This window comes from Aquarana catesbeiana, linkage group LG07 (genome assembly GCF_042186555.1).
Source record: "Aquarana catesbeiana isolate 2022-GZ linkage group LG07, ASM4218655v1, whole genome shotgun sequence".
NCBI lineage: Eukaryota > Metazoa > Chordata > Amphibia > Anura > Ranidae > Aquarana > Aquarana catesbeiana.
In genome coordinates, this window is record NC_133330.1 from 322,419,128 (window position 1) to 322,444,072 (window position 24,945).

The following is a 24,945-nucleotide window of genomic DNA, read 5'->3' on the forward strand; positions in this document are numbered from 1 at the left end:
CATATATATATATATATATATATATATATATATATATATATATATATATATACACGCACACTATCTCACAAACATGAGTACACCCCTCACATTTATGTAAATATTTTCTTCTATCTTTTCATGTGACAACACTGAAGAAATGACACTTTGCTACAATGTAAAGTAGTGAGTGTACAGCTTGTATAACAGTGTAAATTTGCTGTCCCCTCAAAATAACTCAACACACAGCCATTAATGTCTAAACCGCTGGCAACAAAAGTGAGTACACCCCTAAGTGAAAATATCCAAACTGGGCCCAATTAGCCATTTTCCCTCCCCGGTGTCATGTGACTCGTTAGTGTTACAAGGTCTCAGGTGTGAATGGGGAGCAGGTGTGTTAAATTTGGTGTTATCGCTCTCACTCTCTCATACTGGTCACTGGAAGTTTAACATGGCACCTCATGGCAAAGAACTCTCTGAGGATCTGAAAAAAGAATTGTTGCTCTACATAAAGATGGCCTAGGCTATAAGAAGATTGCCAAGACCCTGAAACTGAGCTGCAGCATGGTGGCCAAGACCATACAGCGGTTTAACAGGACAGGTTCCACTCAGAACAGGCCTCGTCATGGTCGACCAAAGAAGTTGAGTGCACGTGCTCAGCATCATATCCAGAGGTTGTCTTTGGGAAATAGACGTATGAGTGCTGCCAGCATTGCTGCAGAGGTTGAAGGGGTGGGGGGGTCAGCCTGTCAGTGCTCAGACCATACGCCGCACACTGCATCAAATTGGTCTGCATGGCTGTCATCCCAGAAGGAAGCTTCTTCTAAAGATGATGCACAAGAAAGCCGCAAACAGTTTGCTGAAGACAAGCAGACTAAGGATTACTGGAACCATGTCCTGTGGTCTGATGAGACCAAGATAAACTTATTTGGTTCAGATGGTGTCAAGCGTGTGTGGCGGCAACCAGGTGAGGAGTACAAAGACAAGTGTGTCTTGCCTACAGTCAAGCATGGTGGTGGGAGTGTCATGGTCTGGGGCTGCATGAGTGCTGCCGGCACTGGGGAGCTACAGATCATTGAGGGAACCATGAATGCCAACATGTACTGTGACATACTGAAGCCGAGCATGATCCCCTCCCTTCAGAGACTGGGCCGCAGGGTAGTATTCCAACATGATAACGACCCCAAACACACCTCCAAGATTACCATTGCCTTGCTAAAAAAGCTGAGTGTAAAGGTGATGGACTGGCCAAGCATGTCTCCAGACCTAAACCCTACTGAGCATCTGTATTGAGCATTCCATCCTCAAATGGAAGGTAGAGGAGCGCAAGGTCTCTAACATCCACCAGCTCTGTGATGTCATCATGGAGGAGTGGAAGAGGACTCCAGTGACAACCTGTGAAGCTCTGGTGAACTCCATGCCCAAGAGGGTTAAGGCAGTGCTGGAAAATAATGGTGGCCACACAAAATATTGACACTTTGGGACCAATTTGGACATTTTCACTTAGGGGTGTACTCACTTTTGTTGCCAGCGGTTTTAGACATTAATGGCTGTGTGTTGAGTTATTTTGAGGGGACAACAAATTTACACTGTTATACAAGCTGTACACTCACTACTTTACATTGTAGCAAAGTGTCATTTCTTCAGTGTTGTCACATGAAAAGATATAATAAAATATTTACAAAAATGTAAGGGGTGTACTCACTTTTGTGAGATACTGTATATATATATACACACATACAGTATATACTGTACAGTATATACTGTACAGTATACACTATATTACCAAAAGTATTGGGACACCTGTCTTTACAAGCACCTAAACTTTAATGGCATCCCAGTCTTAGTCCGTAGGGTTCAATATTGAGTTGGCCCACCCTTTGCAGCTATAACAGCTTCAACTCTTCTGGGAAGGCCGTCCACAAGGTTTAGGAGTGTGTCTATGGGAATGTTTGACCATTCTTCCAGAAGAACATTTGTGAGGTCAGGCCTGGACGAGAAGGCCTGTCTCGCAGTGTCTGCTTTAATTCATCCCAAAGGTGTTCTATCAGGTTGGGGTCCTCTGTGCAGGCCAAACAAGTTCCTTCACCCTAAACTCGCTCATCCATGTCTTTATGAACCTTGCTTTGTGCACTGGTCCAAATCATTTGGTGGAGGTGGGATTATGATGTGGGGTTGTTTTTCAGGGGTTGGGCTTGGCCTCTTAGTTCCAGTGAAGGAAGGCTCTTAAGGTGCCAGCATACCAAGACATTTTGGACAATTTCATGCTCCCAACTTTGTGGGAACAGTTTGGGGATGGCCCCTTCCTGTTCCAACATGACTGCACAATAGTGCACAAAGCAAGGTCTATAAAGACATAGATAAGCATGTTTGGGGTGAAGGAACTTGACTGGCCTGCACAGAGGCCTGACCTCAACCCGATAGAACACCTTTGGGATGAATTTGAGCGAAGACTGCGAGCCAGGCCTTCTCATCCAACATCAGTGCCTGACCTCACAAATGCTCTTCTGGAAGAATGGTCAAACATTCCCATAGACACACTCCTAAACCTTGTGGACAGCCTTCCCAGAAGAGTTGAAGCTGTTATAGCTGCTAAGGGTGGGCCGACTCAATATTGAACCCTACAGACTAAAACTGGGGTGCAATTAAATTTCATGTGCGGGTAAAGGAAGGCGTCCCAATACTTTTGGTAATATAGTATAGATAGATAGATAGATAGATAGATAGATAGATAGATAGATAGATAGATAGATAGATAGATAGATAGATAGATAGATAGATAGATAGATAGATAGATAGATAGATAGATATCCTGAGGAATTATCTTAGAACTGCTGATGCTCCGAGGATTTAGAAATGCTGTGGATCAGGAAGGTGTTAAATCTCTCAGAACACAAGATCTAGCGGAAGAAAAGCTGCCACGGATAATAAGGGCCTGTATTCTATTACAGCATGTTCCCGCTGCCTGCCAGCACACATCCGTACTGCAGGACACAGATTTTTTTTCTTGTACTCCTCCTGTGAAGATGACACATGGATCGAGAATAAGAAAGACTCAGATGAAGCTGCTCCAGGATCTACATTGCAGACACTAGAGGTCACACTGAGGGAGTCTTCTCATTGTCTTCCGATGGTCATACACAGAACGATTTTGTATACAATCACCCCACTGCAAGGAAGAACTTTTCGTTTTTTCCCGAGTTCAGCTTTAACCACTTGCCTACCGGGCACTTTCACCCCCTTCCTGCCAATTTTCAGCTTTCAGCGCTGTCGCAATTTGAATGACAATTGCGCGGTCATGCAACACTGTAACCAAATAAAATTTTTATCTTTTTTTTTAGACATATAGAGCTTTCTTTTGGTGGTATTTAATCCCAACTGGGTTTTTTTCTGCTAAAATTTTGAAATTTTGAAAATAAAGACGTTCTTAGTTTCGGTTATATAATTTTGTAAATAAGTAATTTTTCTCCTTCACTGATGGGCACTGATGAGGCTGCACTGATGGGCACTGATGAGGCTGCACAGATGGGCATTGATGAGGAGGCACTAATATGCAGAACTGATAGGCACTGATATGCGGCACTGATATGCTATACTGATGGGCACTGATAGGCGGCACTGATATGCTATACTGATGGGCACTGATAGGCGGCACTGATATGCTATACTGATGGGCACTGATAGGTGGCACTGATGGGCACTGACAGGCAGGACTTATGGACACTGATAGGCAGCACGGATAGACAGCAATGATAAGCACTGATAGGTGGCACTGATGGGCACTGATGAGGCTGCACTAATGGGCGCTGATAGGCGGCACTGATGGGCACTGATGAGGCTGCACTAATGGGCACTGATAGGTGGCACTGATGGGCACTGATGAGGCTGCACTAATGGGCACTGATGAGGCTGCACAGATGGGCACTGATGAGGAGGCACTAATATGCAGCACTGATGGGCACTGATATGCTGTACTGATGGGCACTGATGGGCACTGATAGGCGGCACTGATATACTGTACTGATGGGCACTGATAGGTGGCACTGATGGGCACTGACAGGCAGGACTTATGGACACTGATAGGCTGCATTGATAGACGGCAATAATAAGCACTGATAGGTGGCAATGATGAACAGCACTGATGGGCACTTATAGATGGCACTGATAGTTGGCACTGCTTGCACTAACAGGAATCACTGATGGGCACTGAAAGGCAGCACTGATAGTCACTGACAGGCAGTACTGGTGGGCACTGATTAGCAGCACTGGTTGGTACTGGTGGGCACTAATTGGCAGCATGCTGATAACTGGCATTTCCTGTTTACACTGTGATCAGCTGTGATTGGACACAGCTGATCACATGGTAAAGAGCCTACGTCATAGGCTCTTTACTGTGATTGGTGATGCCCTATGTCCCAGGGACTCAACACCCCACCGATCGATGCGATGTGCGCCGAGAATGGGGGGACAACATCATATGACGTCCTCCCAGAACGAGAGTGCTCCCGCCAATCCATCATTTTACTATAATAACTGTAATCACATTTAAAGAGTGTTCGATGTGGCATAAACGTAACAATCACATTGATCAATCCACTTTCCTGCGATCAGATTTTCCGTCCAGGCTGATCAGAATAATTACAGCGAATTTGATCGTTTTTGTTTAAAACCAATTGATGACATAGTCAGGGGAACTCATAAAGAGTGACTGTGATTCCATTGTGCCTCCGCACGAGAAATTTCAAAGCGGGGGAACAAATTCACGTCGCGGCTGGAATCAGATACACAAATGAGTGGGATGTGTGGAGGTGCACTGAGGACGGGGTGTCCATACATCCTCCCCACCACTGCAGCCGTCATATAGAGTCATAGACAATGCAGCGGCTGAGGATTTATTAAGCTGGGTGGGTGGAGCCAGATGGGGGTTCACAGATTATAGCTCCCTAACAGGTCCGCTGCCCCTGGAATTGCAGGCAGTGGGCGGATCCAAAACCAATAGAAAGCCTGCTATTGGCTGTGGAATCCTTTCACTGCCTGCTGTCAATCACAAGGAAAGGGTGGACCTGATGGGGAAAAAGTCCTTCAGTTTCCTCATCAATCTCTGTCCATTGTCAGCCTCACTGATTGCTACAAGGCCATCGCCAATTTACGCACCTACTCTCAAGAATTAAAGTATAATAAGTTTATAGAATTAAACAGTAAAAATTAATTTTAAACAATAAGAAAACATGCCATAAATCAAAGACTAATCAACACAAAGGGCACAGTACAGGGGGAGTCAGGAGGGCAGAATACTGGGATCAGGAGGGCACAGTACAGTTTATGGGACGCTGGCCGGGACATGACCCTCCCGGGACAGCTTAGTAGAAAGCATGACTGTCCCGGCAAATCCGAGACAGTTTGCAAGTATGATTGTAATGCAAGATCATGGGCCCCCATGCACCTGGGGCCCCTGGGCAGTGCCCAGAGGTGCCCATGCATAAAGACAGCCCTGGAAGGGGGTAATGGCGGCAGACATGGCACTCACCTAAACAGTAAACAGAGACAGGCAAGAGAAGTCTCATTATCTATAAATGTAACCACTTGCCGACTGCAATACGTATATATACGTTGTGGTTTGCAAGTGGATTAGCGGGATTATGGCTGAAGATATCAACCATACAGTCATAAACCCAGCATCGTGCTTTTCAGCCGGCAGCCGGCTTTTTCATGAAAGCGATCCGAGCAGTTCATGAGCTGCTGGAACGCTTTCTGAAGCGAAATGTTTCCCCATTTCCCGCCGCTCGCCGGTGTTTCTCAGGCTTACAGTTTCCGCTGGTTCGCCAGAGAAACGATCCAATGGTGCAGCCTGCTGCTCCCATAGGCAACCAAAGAGTAGATACTCTTTGATCGACTCTATGGCCTTGGAGGACCAGAGTGACGTCATGACGTCACTTCTGGTCCAGGCTGGAAGTACTTTTTTTTTTAAAGCAAAAGATCAAAAAATATATTTTTTAATCTTTTGCTTTTAAAGGTAAAGAAGACATTTGGATTCTTTTTGACCCCAGATCTCTCCATAAAGAGGACCTGTCATTCTGATTTCTATTACAAAGAATGTTTACAGCCAGGCATGCATGCGCGCCCCCCCTACCCGTAACTGCAGAATCACATATTTACACGTGATTCTGTACAGAACAGCCGCCCTGTAGCATAAATGCTACATGGGCCAGTCGGTAAATAGTTAAAAATAAAATAAAAATTAAAGCGGAGTTCCTACCACATATAGGACTTTTTTTTTTTTAAATCATTCTCTTTCTATCTTATAATGTTAAATTAACACTCGTTATTCTCGTAAATAACGCCGCTTTCATTACTATTTTAGAATAAAAGTTACCTTATACCATTTGTGCTTGGGCATTCCCATCTTAGGTGTGGGCAGGTGAAGCCCACAAGCATACACTTCCTTGGTTACGGTGCTGCTGGTATCTCGCGCATGCGCCATGTGCACGGCGCTGTACGTACGGCGCAGCGCCATACACTTCTGTCGTTGCCATCACAATGGGGGCCAGCCCCCGTTGTGATGGCAACGAAGCCCTCGGCTCTAGCCCAGTGACTCCTGGGAAAGGAAGAGGCAGATTACGAGGGACCCCCTAGCAACAGACCTGAAAAGGTGATTAAAAAAAAAAATTTTCCAAAGGTTGTTCTTTTTATTGAATGCAGCTGAATAATGTTACTTTTTTTTTCTGACTGGAACTCCGCTTTAAGAAAGTATTAACAAAATTATAAATAAAATGAAGTATTCATAAAATGCTGATAGTCTATGTAGGAGATATTTAGTAGACATGTGCACTGCCAAAAAATGTGTTCGTTTTCATTTCCGTTTCATGCGTTTTTGTTTTTTTTTAGTTTTTAGGGTAATTCGTTATGACTGCAATTAGTAAATTCGTACATTCATACATTCGTAATTCGTAAATTCGTGAATTTGGAAATTCGGACATTCGTAAATTCGTAAATTAGAAAATTTGTATATTCGTACATTCGTAATGTCGAAAATTCGAAAATCCGAAGACCCGAAAATGAGAAAATCTGAAATAGTAACTAACTATTAAATTATAGGTATTGTCATTTCCTTTCAAATGTGGCTGTTAGTGAACGGAACGAATACAAATTTATCCGAAGTTACGAATTATCCGAAATAACGAATGCCGCATCTAAACAAATAGAATGGAAAAAATTAACAATAAATAATAATAATAAAAAGTTATTATTATTGTTATTTATTATTATTAATTCATTACGGCATTCGTTATTTTGGATAATTCGTAACTTCGGATAAATTTGTATTTGTTATGTTCACTAACAGCCAAATTTGAAAGGAAATTACAATATCTATAATTTAATAGTTAGTAATAGTTAAGTTATTGTTAGTTCATTATTATTTCAGATTTCCGAATTTAGAATTTGAAGAATTTACTAATTTACTAATTTACGAATGTACAAATTTACGAATGTGCAAATGTACGAATGTACAAATGTACAAATTTACAAATTTTCGAATATTCGAATTTACGAATATTCAGAAAAATTTGTTAAACAGGTTTTCGTTAATTCGGATATTACCGAATTAACGAATTTGTCGAAATTCGTTAAAAAACTAATTTGGAAGGAAACGAATTGCACATGTCTAGTATTTAGCAATTTACAAAACATCCACTAGACATTAATCACTGGTGTCATTTGCACATACTTTTGGATTCTGGGAATGTCTGTTTGGTGTTCCTTTTGCTTTGAATACACATAAAGAGCTAATTATAAAACATTTGCATAGCCATTCATGCAACAAATGTGCATGTAGATTTAATCTGTGCGAATTGGGCATAAAAAAAAATTGTCCTTTAGGCTATAGTAAAATACCACAATCTAGCCACTAGATGGAGATGAGGAACATAGGAAATTCATATATCTTTGTAGCAAGAGATACAGTAACAATTCTATAGAACGCTAGAGGGAATTTGCAAATACTTAAAAACAATGGCTACATTTATTTGCTAATTCCCTCTAATATTTCCTAGAACTGTACACCGTATCTATTGTTGCAAAGATGTATAAATTTCCTATGCTCTCTAGCGCCCTCTAGTGGCCATAATGCAGTATTTTACTACTGCCCACAATAAAAGAACATTCATTCAAAAGAGAAATTCACAGAAAGAACCTCCTTTTTGCCCAATTTGCACAAAACATATTTATTTGCAAATTGGCTAGGTGGCTGGTTATGCAATTTTTTTTTTTTTTTACAAACAGACCCCATAGACCAGTGATGGTGAACCTTGGCACCCCAGATGTTTTGGAACTACATTTCCCATGATGCTCAACTACACTGCAGAGTGAATGAGCATCATGGGAAATGTAGTTCCAAAACATCTGGGGTGCCAAGGTTGGCCATCACTGCCATAGACTTTTGAATTTGGGTGACCCCTGCTTTGTGGAGAGCTGCTGAACGCAAGGCTTTAGTAAGGACTTCTCATGCTATTAGTCAGGGCTACATATCCAGGACCTCACTTCTATAAGATTGCTGATGTGTCACAGTAAGGAAGGTTTGTGGTCCAGGATGAGAGGACAGTCAAAATTGGAAGCGGCGCCCCCCCCCCCCCCCCATAGTTGCGTAATGCCAGCCGCCCGCATACCGGAAAGCAGTGCGGCCGCTTTATGGGGGCGCTAGACTAATTTGCCTCTCAGCCCAGTCCGCCCGATAAGACCGGCGCTGCACTAACAGTGTAGCGCAAGCCAGCGGGGACTCTTTCCGTGCTGCCCCCCTGCAAAGTGCTGCCCTAGGCCTGGGCCTTGTCCGCCTAGGCCAGGATACAGCGTTGGTCAGCATAACAAGACATTTTGGACAATTTCATGCTCCCAACTTTGTGGGAACAGTTTGGGGATGGCCCCTTCCTGTTTCAACATGACTGCGCACCAGTGCACAAAGCAAGGTCCATAAAGACATGGATGGGTGAGTTTGGGGTGGAGGAACCTGACTGACCTGCACAGAGTCCTGACCTCAACCCGATAGAACACCTTTGGGATGAATTAGAGCGGAGATTGCGAGCCAGGCCTTCTCGTCAAACATCAGTGCCTGACCTCACAAATGCGCTTCTGGAAGAATGGTCAAACATTCCCATAGACACACTCCTAAACCTTGTGGACAGCCTTCCCAGAAGAGTTGAAGCTGTTATAGCTGCAAAGGGTGGGCCAACTCAATATTGGACCCTACGGGCAAAGACTAGGGTGCCAATAAAGTTCATGTGCGTGTAAAGGGAGGTGTCCCAATACTTTTGACAACATAGTGTATATTATTTGCTCAAGGAGCATTTTTTGATTTGCATGTTTTTTGTTTGTTTTTTTTCTGTAAAATTTGCCGCATTTGACACGTTTTGTGTGTTTTTCTTCCTGAATGTGGGAGGCTATTAACAGTTAATGGCCCTGCAAGCATGACGCACGTTTTTTTTTTGTGTGTGTGCTCTGGGAACACGCAATGAAATATGCGTTTCTGCATATGTTCCCGAAATGCGCTGATGTGAATGGAGGCCTAAAACAAAGCATCCTTTTGATTTACATAAATTCCCCCGACATTGCGAGAAGTGCGATGGCGCGGCCTCAACACTAAAACCCCAAATGCTGCACCTCTCCATCCTATGGGAACTTAGCCTACGTCGCCCCCCCCCGTTTCCTTTTACCGAACTGCGTCCCTTTCCCTCGCCTGCTGCAATTTCCATCTGCTCGTTTTCCTCTCGCAGAAACGGCTGCGCGGGGACCTGGGAACGCGCGGCGCTGACACCGATGGGAAAGCCGACTGTCTTTTATAAATGACTTAAAGCGAAGGAAAATAGCAGGAGCAGAGGAGCCGTCGCATTTCCAGGGGGCTCGGGGTATCCATGGCAACGGCACAAGTCGATCAGGGACTGTCAGTGGGGTCGCAATGGCACGGACGCGGGGCGTGCATACGCTGGCTGTGCGCGAAGGGGTTAACTGCGGAAGCTTGTAAAAGCAGCAGCAAAGCGCAGAGAGAGGAGCCGCCGCAGACATCCAGCACAGATGGGGGAGAGGCGGAAGACTACCCGATTCAGATTCCACCCACACCACAGCCTATTACAGCCAGGAGAGAGCCGAGACCACCAGAGAGTGTTAAAGGGGAAGCCATGACTACTGATATCCACGGCTCCCTGCGCCAGAGGACACCGCCGCCTAAAACCCGCCGCTCTGAAAGGGTTCATCACGCCAGAAATAAATGTTTAAATGCATATTGAAATGTTACATTTAAAATCTAATTCCAGCTCTTTTTGTTTCAGTTTTGGATAAAGACTTAAAGCGGTTTTAAACCCAAAAGCTAACAAATGCCAAATCGTAGATCTGATGGCTGCATTAGCTTTCATTTTTTTTTTAGGCTTTCCTTCCTTTATTTTCACCTGGTGATCTGGACAGTAAGTCTGTTTTTTTTTTTTTTTTTTTTTTAACAGAACAAGCTCTACTGCAGGTGAAGCAGTTAGAGGGTTGAGACAAACCATTTACCACTGACAGGGGTGCTTACAACGATCAGCTTCTATTTATTGATGCAAAACCTTTATCCTAAAAGGAAAAAGAAAAAAAAAGGTTTGCTGTAACTGATTATGAAGCGTAAGCGTGGCTTCAATTTGTTAGCAGTCCTGGACTGGCCATAGGGCCCACCTGTGGGCCGGGCCGCCGGGCAGCGGCTCTCCATGTGCCTGGATAGGATAGGAGGAGCGGCGGGGCAGCTGCATATAGAAGAATCAATCTCTCTATTTTCCGCCTGCAGCCTCTTAAAGCCCGCCTCTCCTCCTCTCCCTCCCGCAGGAGGAAAATGGAGAGATTGATTCTTCTATATGCAGCCGCTCCTCCTATCCAGCTTCTTTCTGCTGCTCCTCCCCTGTGTTCTCTAGCCCCCCAATGCTCTCCAGCTCCCCCCCCCCGTGCTCTCCACCCACCCCTGTGCTCTCGCCCCCGTGCTCTCCAGCCTTCCCCTGTGCTCTCAGGCTTCCCCCAGTGCTCTCTGCTCCCCGTGTGCTCTCTAACTCCCCCCAGTGCTCTCCACCCACGCCTGTGCTCTCTGCCCCATGTGCTCTCCAGCTCCCCCCAGTGCTCTCCACCCACCCCTGTGCTCTCGCTCCAGTGCTCTCCACCCACCCCTGTGCTCTCGCTCCAGTGCTCTCCACCCACCCCTGTGCTCTCGCTCCAGTGCTCTCCACCCACCCCTGTGCTCTCGCTCCAGTGCTCTCCACCCACCCCTGTGCTCTCGCTCCAGTGCTCTCCAGCCTCCCCCTGTGCTCTCAGGCTTCCCCCAATGCTCTCCACCCACCCCTGTGCTCTCGCCCCCATGCTCTCCAGCCTCCCCCCGTGCTCTCAGGCTTCCCCCACTGTTCTCCAGCCCCGCCCTGTGCTCTCAGGCTCCCCCATGTGCTCTCCAGCCACCCAATGATCTTCAGCCTCCCTGTGCTCTCAAGCTCCCCCCAGTGCTCTCTGCCCCCCCCATGTTCTCCAGCCTCCCCCCGTGCTCTCAGGCTTCCCCCACTGCTCTCCAGCCCCGCCCTGTGCTCTCAAGCTCCCCCCCCAGTGCTCTCAGACCCCCCCCATACTCTCAGTCTCCCCCCATGCTTTCCAGCCCCCAGTGCTCTCTGCCCCCCCCATGCTCTCCAGCCTCCCAGTCATCTCCCCCCAGTGCTCTCCGACTCCCCCCCCCCGTGCTCTCTGGCCCCCCTTGTGTTCTCTGCCCCCCCCCCCCCCCATGCTCTAAAGTGCCCAGGCCTGTTTATTAGTGTATCAAAATTTGCTAATACATTTAACACACCCCTCCCCCCCCCCCCCCCAGACTGACAATGTTGATGTCTGCTATGTCTCCTCTGCTTCTACAAGTGTTGTGTTACTGGCCAGATCACCAGGTGAAAACAGAAGGAAAATAATCTTAAAAAAGAAAACTAATGCAGCCACCACATCTAATGATTGGTAAGCTGCAATATTAAATTTTTGGTTTTGGGTTAAATACCTCTGTAAAGCCGAATTCTGAGCAAATATAAAAACACAATTATTGCAGCTCTGTAATTATTAATACACCATTAAATGTATTATTTAAAGCGGAGCTCCACCCCAAATGGAATATTTGTAGCTGCTAACTTTTACTTTTTTGGGGGGGAGCCTGGAGCAGCTCTTTAAATGCAAGAAGTATAAGTTCCTGAATGTGAACTGGTTATCATCCTTTTGCAGTCCTGTTAGTCCCGGGACAAATTTGTACAGCGCCCGGGGCGAGAATGCGGAACCGTGCCCCCCTCTCTTGATGCTATCGAGTGCCGTAGAATGGGTGTACAGCCCTGCGCTCATTCTCTGCCCCCTGCATTATTATTTTTATTATTATACCAGATTTATATAGCGCCAACAGTTTACGCAGCGCTTTACAATGTATAAGGGGGACAGCACAATTACAGTACAGTTCAATACAAAAGGTACAGGAGGGCCCTGCTCGTAGAGCTTACATTCTAAAGGGAGGGGGAGGTGGTACAAAAGGTAATAGCTGCAAAGAATGATTTGATGGGGGTGGCTCAGGGACAGTTATGTGGGTGTGGGATAGGCTTCCCTAAATAAATGAGTTTTCAGGGATCTACTAAAGGTGGACAGGGTAGGGGCTGATCGGATATACTGGGGTAGGGAATTCCAGAGGATGGGAGAGGCATGCACATGCATGCACATGCACAACCAATTGCTTGCTTTATGGTTGGCTGACACTGGAGCAAGCCTGTGGTGAGGCGGGGGCCACCCATCGCTGCACCTGGGGCGGCTGCCCCTCCTGCCCACCCCTTGACCCGGCCCTAAGTCCTGGTACAGCAGGGTAGAGGCTAACCTGTGTCACGCATTCGTGAACACAGGATTTGCATGACTGTGTCATTTGTGAGCCATCTCACTCACTGGATGATGCCTGAACAAAGATGGAGTAAAGCCAGCCATAGATGGATTGAAAATTTGGCCGGTTCAGCAGGGATCTGAACATTTCAATCCATCCATGGTCAGGCTGGTTGTACACAAGTTGATCTCTCAAAGACATTTTTTGGTAACATTTGATAGAAGGGACTGCATCGAGTAAATAGACACCAAACGTGTCAAGCCTAAAAATTGCTTGCACCAGTGAAATCATGAAACACTGAATTGTCCATAGATTACACTTTTAAAGCTTTTACAGGTCATCAGTTTAGAATTAACCATAAGCTATGGCTCTAAAATGATTGCACTTATTCCTATACTGATAGCATGTGTATGCATTTGGGTGTGTAACTTTTTTTATTAAATTTTTATTTATTTTATTACCATTTTTTTACACTTTGTTTATTTTTTGCGAACCAGCCCCCTATGTGATAGCATTGGTAGGTGAAAGGTCCTCTTTAGGAAGACATCAGGGGGTCTGTTGAACCCCCAAATTTTTCCTTGCCCTCCACTGCAGCTAATCAAGCACAGATCATGCTTGATTAGCTGCTTCCCCAGCTACATTAGGCTGGGAATGGCAGCTCTGAACCCAGAAGGGACGTAATACACATCGCTTCCGGGTTCATTAGTTACAGGGGAGATCAGGGAATGGATGTTCCCTCGGCTCTTCCTGCTCTAAATGTTAGAGTCATTTACAGTGATCCCTGGAGGAATGGGAGAGCCCAGGAGCCAGTGCAAGGCACCTTAGGAGCCCTGTAAGAGATTTCTAAATTCCTTTTACCTGGAAGCTGTAAAAATCGATACCAAGCCTTGAGCTTGTTTTCATCTCTTGAATGCCAGGACGTTTATAAACGTACATTGGTAGACAAGGGGCAGTGGCAGAACTAGCGGGGTCACAAAGGTCGCACCCATCATAGGGGGGGGCCCCCATAATGGCAGGAAGGGGGCCCACTGCAGAACATGCGAAAGGGTCCTGCTGTGAGAACATAAGACTCGGTTCACACTGCTGCGACCCCAAAGTCGCATGATTTGCTTGAGACTTTTGTGATTTAACATTGCAGTCTATGGCACGCAAATCACACCAAAGTCACAGAAAAGTAGTGGAGGGACCATTTTTTTCGTCCCTGCACCTTGAGTCGCAATTGAGTTGCGATGATTGAGTCGCAAGGACAGGAGGACAATTACAGAACAATGCACTGTGTCTGTGTCTCTCCCTCCAGCAGCTGAAAGCTGCTTTCTCCCCCCTCTCCCCTCGCTGGTTTGCAGTTGCTGGAGGGAGAGACACAGACACAGTGCATTGTTCTGTAATTGTCCCACCACAGCAATCCCCCTCCCTGTGCTGCCCACCAGTTAATATGTCATTTACTGGCCCCTTCTTTTTCTGAATTGGATACAGTGAGTGATTGGTACGGATTGCTCCTGTGTCCATTCATAAATGAGCATAGTTACAACGCTTCAGTTTATGAATGAGCAGGAGCCTCTGTTTCCTGTTCATTCATCTTCAGTGCAGCTGAGGCTACAGAGAATGAGACTGAAGAATCTGACACTGAGTCCTCAATTCCTTTCTCAAAGGCAGTGGCCGCTGGTGGTGTTTTTTTTTTTTTGGGGGGGGGGGGGCGGCAAACAACCACAAAAAAACCCCTACCCCCCCCTCTGTCTGGCACTTACCCCATCTAGGTCGCAGGTAGCGGGTATGGACAGCGGGTATCGGCATCGGACAGCGGGCATTGGGCAGCGGCTCGTGTGTCCTTTCCTCCAACATGGCAGCCGGGCGTCTCCTCCCCTCCTCCTAGGCATCCAATAGAATCGCCTATCCTTTCAGCCAATCGGGTGACAGGTCTCAAGACCCGCTTCTTAATTTGTTGGGAGGAGGATCAGTGTTACAATAGCGAATGTTCATTCGCAATCGTAACATACTGAGGTTGGCTACATTCGCATTCTCTGCGCTCCGAGCCCAACCTATTTTGAAGCCTATCAGGTGCTTCAAACCCCACCCCCATTGGAGTCCATGCATGTGGCGTCCTGAAAGGGGTCGGATTCATGGATGGGGGGGGGGTGGCGTCCGTGCGCCCTTAATGGATGGGCCGTCCCTGCTCAAAGGTGAGATGTTAGGGGTCTGTTTAGACACCTGACATTTCATCTAACCGCCCCTCCTCCCTCAACAGCATTGTAATTTTTTTTTTTTTTTAAATAAAAAAAATAAAATACAAATAATTCTGAAAATTGTAAAAAAAAAAAAAAAAAACATTTTTAAAAATTGGAAAAAATCATTTTAAAGTGTTTAAATTTTTGTCAGAGGTAAGCCTGTAAAGTAGGCTGTACGGGGCCCTATGATTCCTAACGGCAGCCCTAAGTATTCATCGAGTCATCAAGTATCGAGTCATTTACCATCTGATTGAAGGTCAAAGAGTGAAGGTGCAAGACCCACAGTCCTGGATACAGGAACCTGTGCTCCCCCGTGAGCCGTTTTCTTGGACTGATCTATGGCTTAATATGGCCAGCAAATCAGGAAAAAAATCGGTGAACATCTCATTTTGTTCATCTCGGTTTTTATTTAAAAATAAAATTTGTATTTTATATAAAAACTGTTCAAAAATACTTTTTTTTTTTTTTTTTCTGTTGGATTTGCTATTTAAACACCCACGGTCTTATCGCCCACTACACACCCATCTACAAAGTTCACCATAAACACTCCGGAATTCTTTTTAAGTATCTTTGCGAAGCTCCCTCGGAATGGCTCTGCAACCTTTTACATCTGAAGCCTCCAAAGAAGCCCTCAGGATATCAGCGAAATGCCATCGCCGTGTCACCGGTGAGCAAGGGAGATGAAAGCGCGATGCAGATGTGCGTGAAATGACATCTGCGCCATAGAGCGCGTCATTTATCTCTAACAACACCATCAGGCCTTTTAGATGAGGATACAGAGGCGGTGCGGAGGTACAGATACTGGCACGAGAAAAAGTGATATAAAATAAGAATAAGAAGAGCCTCGGCATGATGGAAGCACAAGGGTTTGGTTCAGGTAGACCCAGACCTGTAACTAGTCTTCAGCCAACGACACCTTATTTTATTATAGGTGATCTTCTGCCCTTATTTTATTATAGGTGATCTTCTCCCCTTATTTTATTATAGGAGATCTTCTCCCCTTATTTTATTATAGGAGATCTTCTGCCCTTATTTTATTATAGGTGATCTTCTCCCCTTATTTTATTATAGGTGATCTTCTGCCCTTATTTTATTATAGGTGATCTTCTGCCCTTATTTTATTATAGGTGATCTTATTTTATTATAGGTGATCTTCTCCCCTTATTTTATTATAGGTGATCTTCTGCCCTTATTTTATTATAGGAGATCTTCTGTCCTTATTTTATTATAGGTGATCTTCTCCCCTTATTTTATTATAGGTGATCTTCTGCCCTTATTTTATTATAGGTGATCTTCTCCCCTTATTTTATTATAGGTGATCTTCTCCCCTTATTTTATTATAGGTGATCTTCTGCCCTTATTTTATTATAGGTGATCTTCTGCCCTTATTTTATTATAGGTGATCTTCTGCCCTTATTTTATTATAGGTGATCTTCTCCCCTTATTTTATTATAGGTGATCTTCTCCCCTTATTTTATTATAGGTGATCTTCTCCCCTTATTTTATTATAGGTGATCTTCTCCCCTTATTTTATTATAGGTGATCTTCTGCCCTTATTTTATTATAGGTGATCTTCTGCCCTTATTTTATTATAGGTGATCTTCTGCCCTTATTTTATTATAGGAGATCTTCTGCCCTTATTTTATTATAGGTGATCTTCTGCCCTTATTTTATTATAGGTGATCTTCTCCCCTTATTTTATTATAGGAGATCTTCTGCCCTTATTTTATTATAGGTGATCTTCTCCCCTTATTTTATTATAGGTGATCTTCTCCCCTTATTTTATTATAGGTGATCTTCTGTCCTTATTTTATTATAGGTGATCTTCTGTCCTTATTTTATTATAGGTGATCTTCTCCCCTTATTTTATTATAGGTGATCTTCTGTCCTTATTTTATTATAGGTGATCTTCTCCCCTTATTTTATTATAGGTGATCTTCTGTCCTTATTTTATTATAGGTGATCTTCTGCCCTTATTTTTTGCCCATATGGCCAGTCATTGAGTCTGATTTACTAAAACTAGAGAGTGCAGAATCTGATGATTTCTGTACAAAGAAACCAAGCAGCTTTCAGGTTTTTATTGTCAAAGCCTAACCACTTCATCAAGGATCTGCCCCCTTCCTGACCGGGCCATTTTTTTTTTTCGCGATACGGCACTGCATCGCTTTAACTGACAATTGCGCGGTCGTGCGACGTTGTACCCAAACAAAATTGACGTCCTTTTTCCCCCACAAATAGAGCTTTCTTTTGGTGGTATTTGATCACCTCTGCGTTTTTTTATTTTTTGCGCTATGAACAAAAAACGAGCGACAGTTTTGAAAAAAAAAACACATTTTGTACTTTTTGCGATAATAAATATCTAAAAAAAAAAATAAATAAAAATGTATTCATCAGTTTAGGCCGATATATATTCTTCTACATATTTTTGGTTAAAAAAAAAAAAAAAATCGGAATAAGACCCCACTGCCGGCGTTTTTTTTCAGGCGCTACAGCGCTAAAAATAGCGCCTGCATAAAAGCGGCTCCATATTTCTATTACAAGGGATGTTTACATTCTTTGTAATAGGAATAAAAGTGATAAAAACCAAAATTGTGATCTTGCGATATATGCTTACATTTCCACAGTTGTTCATCATCTGTCCTCTGAAGATGACCCTCCAGGGTCGAAACGCGTCAGGACATCAATAGTAAAATTTGATCTTGTTGTTTGGATATATTGTACTGTATATTGTTGCTGGCTTTTTAAGAATTTTTTGTACTATAGTTTATGTCTTGACTTTCAATGTCAGAAGTCATCGATCCTATTTAATCATTTTTGTACCAATAAATTAATTTGACTATCTCATTATTCTTTTTCATCATTGGCTGCATTAAAGCCCCACTTAGGGGTTTTTTTTCCGTTTTTTTCTAAAAACCAAAATTGTAAGGGATAGTGTAAAAATAAAAAATAAAAAGGAAAATAAATAAAAAAAAAACCTTTTATTAAAACTTTATGTGCGCAGAAACAAATGCATCCATAAGTCGCGCCCACATATGTCAACGTTATTCGCGTCACACATGTGAGGTATCCCCGCGAACGTTAGAGCGAGAGCAATAATTCTAGCGGTAGACCTCCACTGTAACTCTAAACCGGTAACCTGTAAAGGCATTTAAAGGGTCACCTATGGAGATTTTTAAGTAGTTTGTCGCCATTCCACGAGCGGGCGCAGTTTTAAAGTGTGACATGTTGGGTATCTATTTACTCGGTGTAACATCATCTTTCACATTATACAAAAAATTGGGGTAAATATTGTGTTTGTTTTTTTTTTTTAATTCATTAAAGTGTATTTTTTTTTTTTTTTTAAATTGCGTTTGCAAAACCGCTGCGCAAATACCGCGAGACATAACAAATTGCAACGATCGCCATTTTATTCCCTAGGGTCTCTGCTAAAAAAAAAATGTATAATGTTTTGGGGGTTATAAACAATTTTCCAGCAAAAAATACTGATTTAAATGATAAAGCCCGGTCGGCAAGTCAACATCTATTGGGGTTGATTTACTAAAGGCAAATAGACTGTGCACATTGCTCCGGAGCTTAGTAAATGAGGTAAAGCTTCACTTTGTAAAGAATACCCAATCACATGCAAGGAAAGAAAATATTAAAAAAACAGCATTTTTGCTTGCACCTGATTGGATGATGGCAGTCAGCAGAGCTTCTCCTCATTTACTAAGCTCTGGAGCAACTGCAAAGTACACAATCTATTTGCCTTTATTAAATCACCCCCTATAGTGTTTTATGCACTTCTTCTTACCAATAAATAAGGTAATGAACGCGGCTTTTGTGCCCTCTCTTTTCTTATTTTGATGGCCACAACCTACTTTCTCTGAGCCCAGGTCATCCTGGACCCCACCCGGCCCATGACTGGACAGTGAAAGGAGAAGCAGTTCAGCGATGAGAGCATCTTTCTGTCACTCTGCTCTCTCCTCTGATCAGCATGCTTGTTGTCAGCACATGAACTGATTGGCTGCCTGTGCTGCTTCTTCCTCTCACACTCCAGCCCTGCTGTACAGGGATTGCAAGTGGATGATACCAGCAAATTTCCAAGATAAAAATAAATAGCCCACTAAAAGATAAAATAACAAAAAACTGTTTTTGCTGCAACATTCATCTACAATCCAGAGATTCCCCCTCGCAGTATTTTTTTCTGCCACTAGATGTCCTCATTCTGATGGCCTGCATCATTCAACCCACTTCTCCTGAGCCCAGGTCATCCTGAACCTGCCCCAGTCTGTGACTGGACAGTGAAAGGAGAAGCAGTATAGTGATGGGCTCATCAATCTGTCATTCTTCTCTTTTCTCCTATCAGCATTCTTGTTGCCAGCACATGAACTGATTGGCTGCTCGTGCTGCTTCTTCCTCTCATACTCCAGCCCTGCTGTACAGGGTTTGATGCCAGGTCAAATGTGGGTACTTACACTGCTTGCCTTTTAAAACAACATTGAATAGTGTATAAATGATTACAGGGTTTCATTAATGTCCTTTATATCTTTATATCTGAATAGAGTTTGAGAGTTCCAGGTAGTTGTTGCCTCTCACAGAGATCACAGTACTCTCCCTGACTTCATTTGCTTTCCTCTCCAGAATGACAATCCCATGTTTGTCCAGGCATCATCCTGAATTCAGAATTTACTTACCAGACTGAGATGGCTCGGGGATGATAAATCCTGGTGAATGCGTAGTGTTCACAAATGTCTGACACAGGCCAGCCTCTGCTGCAGACTTTCACCTTATGACTTGCTACAAAGTTATTGTTGCAGGATGATCACTGGGGGGGGAGAAAAAAATTAAATTTTTGCTATAAAACATATCCAATAAAAAAAAATGTAAAAAAATCTAATTTCTTCATGAATTTAGGCCAATATGTATTCTTCTACACATTTTTGGTAAAAAAAAATCCCAATAAACGTATATTGATTGGTTTGCGCAAAAGTTACAATGTCTACAAACTATGGGAAAGATTTATGGACTTTTGATTTTTTTTATTGTTTTTACTAGTAATGGCGGCGATTAGCAATTTTTAGCGGGACTGCGACATTGCGGTGGACAAATCTGACACTAAGTGACACTTTTTGGGGACCAGTGACACCAATACAGTGATCAGTTCTAAAAAAAAAAATGCACTGTCACTGTATAAATGACACTGGCTGGGAAGGGGTTAACATCTGGGGCGATCAAAGGGTTAAATGTGTTCCTAGGGAGTGCTTTATAACTGTGGGGGAGGGAATGCTGTTACTGGGGGAAGACAGAGATCTGTGTTTCTGTTTAGCAGAAACACAAGATCTCCATTTTCCTTCCTCACAGAATGAAGGTCTGCCTTGTTTACGTTCTGCCTCTCCTGTGAACAATCGCGGGTGGCCGGCGGTCATCGCGGCTGCCAGACCCGCTGATTGGCTCCCGCTGTGTCCAATCACAGTGGGAGCGGGGCTCCGGCGGCGCACCCGCGTGCACGCTCCAGAGCCGAGGAGAGGAATCATGTACAGGTAGGTGATTTTGCGTTCCTCTATTATCTGTATGAGTCACTTCTGACAAGTTTTCCTGACACCAAGAGAAAAAAGGTGACAGAGGAAGGACCTCCAGCACACAGCCTGTGATTGACAGTCTCATGTCTGGTCCTGTGTGCTGTGTGAAGGGGGGAGGGGTGTCCCCTCCCTCCAGATCTGACAAGTTTTCCTGACACCAAGAGAAAAAAGGTGACAGAGAAAGGACCTCCAGCACACAGCCTGTGATTTGCAGTCTCAGGTCTGTTCCTGTGTGCTGTGTGAAGGGGGGGAGGGGTGTCCCTTCTCTCCAATTTGGACAAGTTTTCCGGACACCAAGAGAAAAAAGGTGACAGAGGAAGGACCTCCAGCACACAGCCTGTGATTGATAGTCTCAGGTCTGTTCCTGTATGCTGTGTGAAGAGGGAGGAGGGGGTGTCCCTTCCCTCCAGATCTGACAAGTTTTCCTGACACCAAGAGAACAAAGGTGACAGGAGAGAAACCTCCACCACACAGCCTGTGATTGACAGCCTCGGGTCTGTTCCTGTGTGCTGTGTGAAGGGGGTGTGTCCCTTCCCTCCAGATCTGACAAGTTTTCCTGACACCAAGAGAACAAAGGTGACAGGGGAGAAACCTCCACCACACAGCCTGTGATTGACAGCCTTGGGTCTGTTCCTGTGTGCTGTGTGAAGGGGGTGTGTCCCTTCCCTCCAATCAGGGCTCGGAGCTCCCCTCACTAAGGTCTGCAGAGTGTAACTTCAGCTCCCCGCCTCCTAATTTTCAGAGCTTGGAGATCTGAATGTAAATTCTGCACTTTGAATGGATGTAGAAAAGAGAGGGTTGCAGATAAACAGGTACAACTTATGTAGGAGGATTTGTTTCATCTCTGTGTATCACCTGAGGCCAGTCACTTCACTGGGTACATAGACGGGTTTACAACCACTTTAAATAAATAGTGGGGTATCATTTAATACGGTTCTAGTATCCAGCCCTCTGTAGTTGTGTGCGCCAAACTGAAAAATTAATTGAAAATCAGATTATTTTAGCTGGTAATGGAGTGAATACAAATGGCCCATTTAACATAGGACAGCCTAATTGGATTTTGTGTCACTCATTGTATCGGCGGCGATGGCGAGTCCTGTGAATTTTCACAAGCCGAACATGGAAGTGTTCCGCAATTAATACTTATTCTTCCCTTCGGGTTCTAATTAATTAAATAAAATATGCTCTTCAGATATCAGCCGGACATTCATACAAATGTATTATGATATGGAATGTGTTTAATGCCGGTCTTGTTCTGAGAAGTAGATCTATGGCAATCACTCGAATATATTAAAATGCTCCTCACTACCAATTCACGGTACGGCGGGAATACGATATTACTTGGGGGAGTTATTGCTTAAAGGATTTTAGAGCCAGTTAACCACTTGATTACTGGGCACTTTTACCCCCTTCCTGCCCAGGCCACTTTTCAGCTTTCAGCGCTCTGACACTTTGAATGACAATTGCGCGGTCATGCAACACTGTATCCAAACTACATTTTTATCATTTTTTTTTCACACAGATAGAGCTTTCTTTTGGTGGTATTTAATCACCACTGGATTTTTATTTTTTGTTAACGAAACAAAAAGTAGACCGAAAATTTTGAAAAAAAAAAAATTCATAGTTTGTGATAACATTTTGGAAACAGGTATTTTTTTTCCTTCACTGGTGAGCGCTGATGAGACGGCACAGATGGGCATTGATGGGCACTGATGGGGCTGCACTGGTGAACACTAATGAGGTGGCACTGGTGAGCGCAGATGAGGCGGCACAGATGGGCATTGATGAGGCGGCACTGATGGGCTCTGTTAGGCTGCACTGATGGGCACTGATGAGGCTGCACTGGTAAGCACCGATGAGGTGGCACTGGTGGGCGCAGATGACGCGGCACAGATGGAAACTGACGAGGCTGCACTGGTGGGCATTGATGAGGCTGCGCTGATAGATGGTACTGATGGGCACTAGATAGATGGCACTAATGGGCTCTGATAGGCGGCACTGATAGGCAACACTGATAGGTGATACTGATGATGGGCACTGATTGGTAGCACTGATGGGCACTGATAGGTGGCACTGGTGGGCACTGATTAGTAGCACTGATGAGCACAGATCGGGACCAATGTCCCTGTAACAGAAGTCGGTTACCGGCTTATCTTGAGGAGAAAAAAAGCCAATAACCAGCTTCTGTTTACTTCCGTGATCAGCTGTCATTGGCTGACAGCTGATCACGTGGTAAAGGGCCACTGTGATTTGCCCTTTACCCTGCTCTGTGATGAGCTGAATCCAAAGGACTTGACCATCACAGATCGCACCTCCTGCCCAGCATTTATACCTGCACTGTAGCCATCTTTCGGCTATAGCACGGACGTGAAAGGGTTACATAGTTACATAGTAGGTGAGGTTGAAAAAAGACACAAGTCCATCAAGTCCAACCTATGTGTGTGATTATGTGTCAGTATTACATTGTATATCCCTGTATGTTGCGGTCATTCAGGTGATTATCTAATAATTTCTTGAAGCTATCAATGCTCCCCGCTGAGACCACCGCCTGTGGAAGGGAATTCCACATCCCTGCCGCTCTTACAGTAAAGAACCCTCTACGTAGTTTAAGGTTAAATCTCTTTTCTTCTCATTTTAATGAGTGGCCACGTGTCTTGTTAAACTCTCTTCTGCGAAAAAGTTTTATCCCTATTGTGGGGTCACCAGTACAGTATTTGTATATTGAAATCATATCCCCTCTCAAGCGTCTCTTCTCCAGAGAGAATAAGTTCAGTGCTCCCAACCTTTCCTCATAACTAAGATCCTCCAGACCCTTTATTAGCTTTGTTGTCCTTCTTTGTACTCACTCCATTTCCAGTACATCCTTCCTGAGGACTGGTGCCCAGAACTGGACAGCATTCTCCAGGTGCGGCCGGACCAGAGTCTTGTAGAGCGGGAGAATTATCGTTTTATCTCTGGAGTTGATCCCCTTTTAATGCCAATATTCTGTTTGCTTTGTTAGCAGCAGCTTGGCATTGCATGCCATTGCTGAGCCTATCATCTACTAGGACCCCCAGGTCCTTTTCCATCCTAGATTCCCCCAGAGGTTCTCCCCCCAGTGTATAGATTTCATTCAGATTTTTGCCACCCAAATGCATTGTTTTATATTTTTCTACATTAAAAGATGATTTCCATTTTCAGACTGTTTGTAAGGCGAGATAATGAAGACATTCGTTTTGTAAAGTGTATTTATGAAAGTTCTTTGCCTTTAGTATAGATACCTTATAGCAGTGTTTCTCAAAAGTAAAATAAGGGGGTGGTGGTTGCGCTGTGATAGAAAAGGGGAGGGGGAAGGGGGGGGAGGGGGTGGGGAGGGGGAAAGGGGAAAGGGAGCTAGACTAAATTGAATCAAAAGATATCAAATGACCTAAAAATGTGAATAAATTTTTTGTGAAAACGGACTCACAGATGCAAATATACAATGTAAGCACAAACAAATATCACTAAATGATGCATAACAAAAGTGCTGTAATCAAACCAAATGAAATAAATTAAATAAAATAAAGGTGTATACCGGCAGAGAGTGTACAGGGGTATATGAATCTGCTTCAAAAAGAGCATCAATCCAGAGTCTATCAGATATCATGAAAACTTATCCAATGAAATTGCTAAAACCATGTATATATAAATGTGCTAATATTATAATCAACTGATGATATAGATACGTGGATAATAATTGACAATAAAAAAAGGAAAAAGACTGTGAATAAAAAATATATATAAGTGTCCATAAAATAGTCCCAGTGGTTGGTGTTGGTGACCCGCCAACACTTGGCGAAAAAGATATATAATATATACCAAATAAAAATAAATATAAATATAAATAAAGTGACGACAGTCCCACCACCAAATGTGACAATCCTGGATGTAGATAAGATACTGATGGTGGACCAGGGGGGAAGGAAGACAGTGTGCTGACAGGTGGGGGCACCTCCGTGTTCCCAGGCCCCTTACCTTACAGCTGTAAGGTATACAGCATACGTAGAGGAGGCCCCGTAGACGGGGAAGTCCAAGGTACAACGGATGGCGTTGATTGGTGATGCCGTATATCATATGCAGAGACAAAGAACGAGTGGCATATAGTATAATTCCGTTTGATGTAAAAATATAGGTGGGGGGGGGGGGAATGAAGTGGGAGAGGGGGAGGGGGGTTGCACTCACTTTTAAGCAATGAGCGCACGCCTCAACCCACGAGCGCCGAGCTCGTATATTCCCAGGCTCTGGATCTTCTAAAAGACTTCCCCGCTTCCAGTTCCTCACCACCCGTTATGCA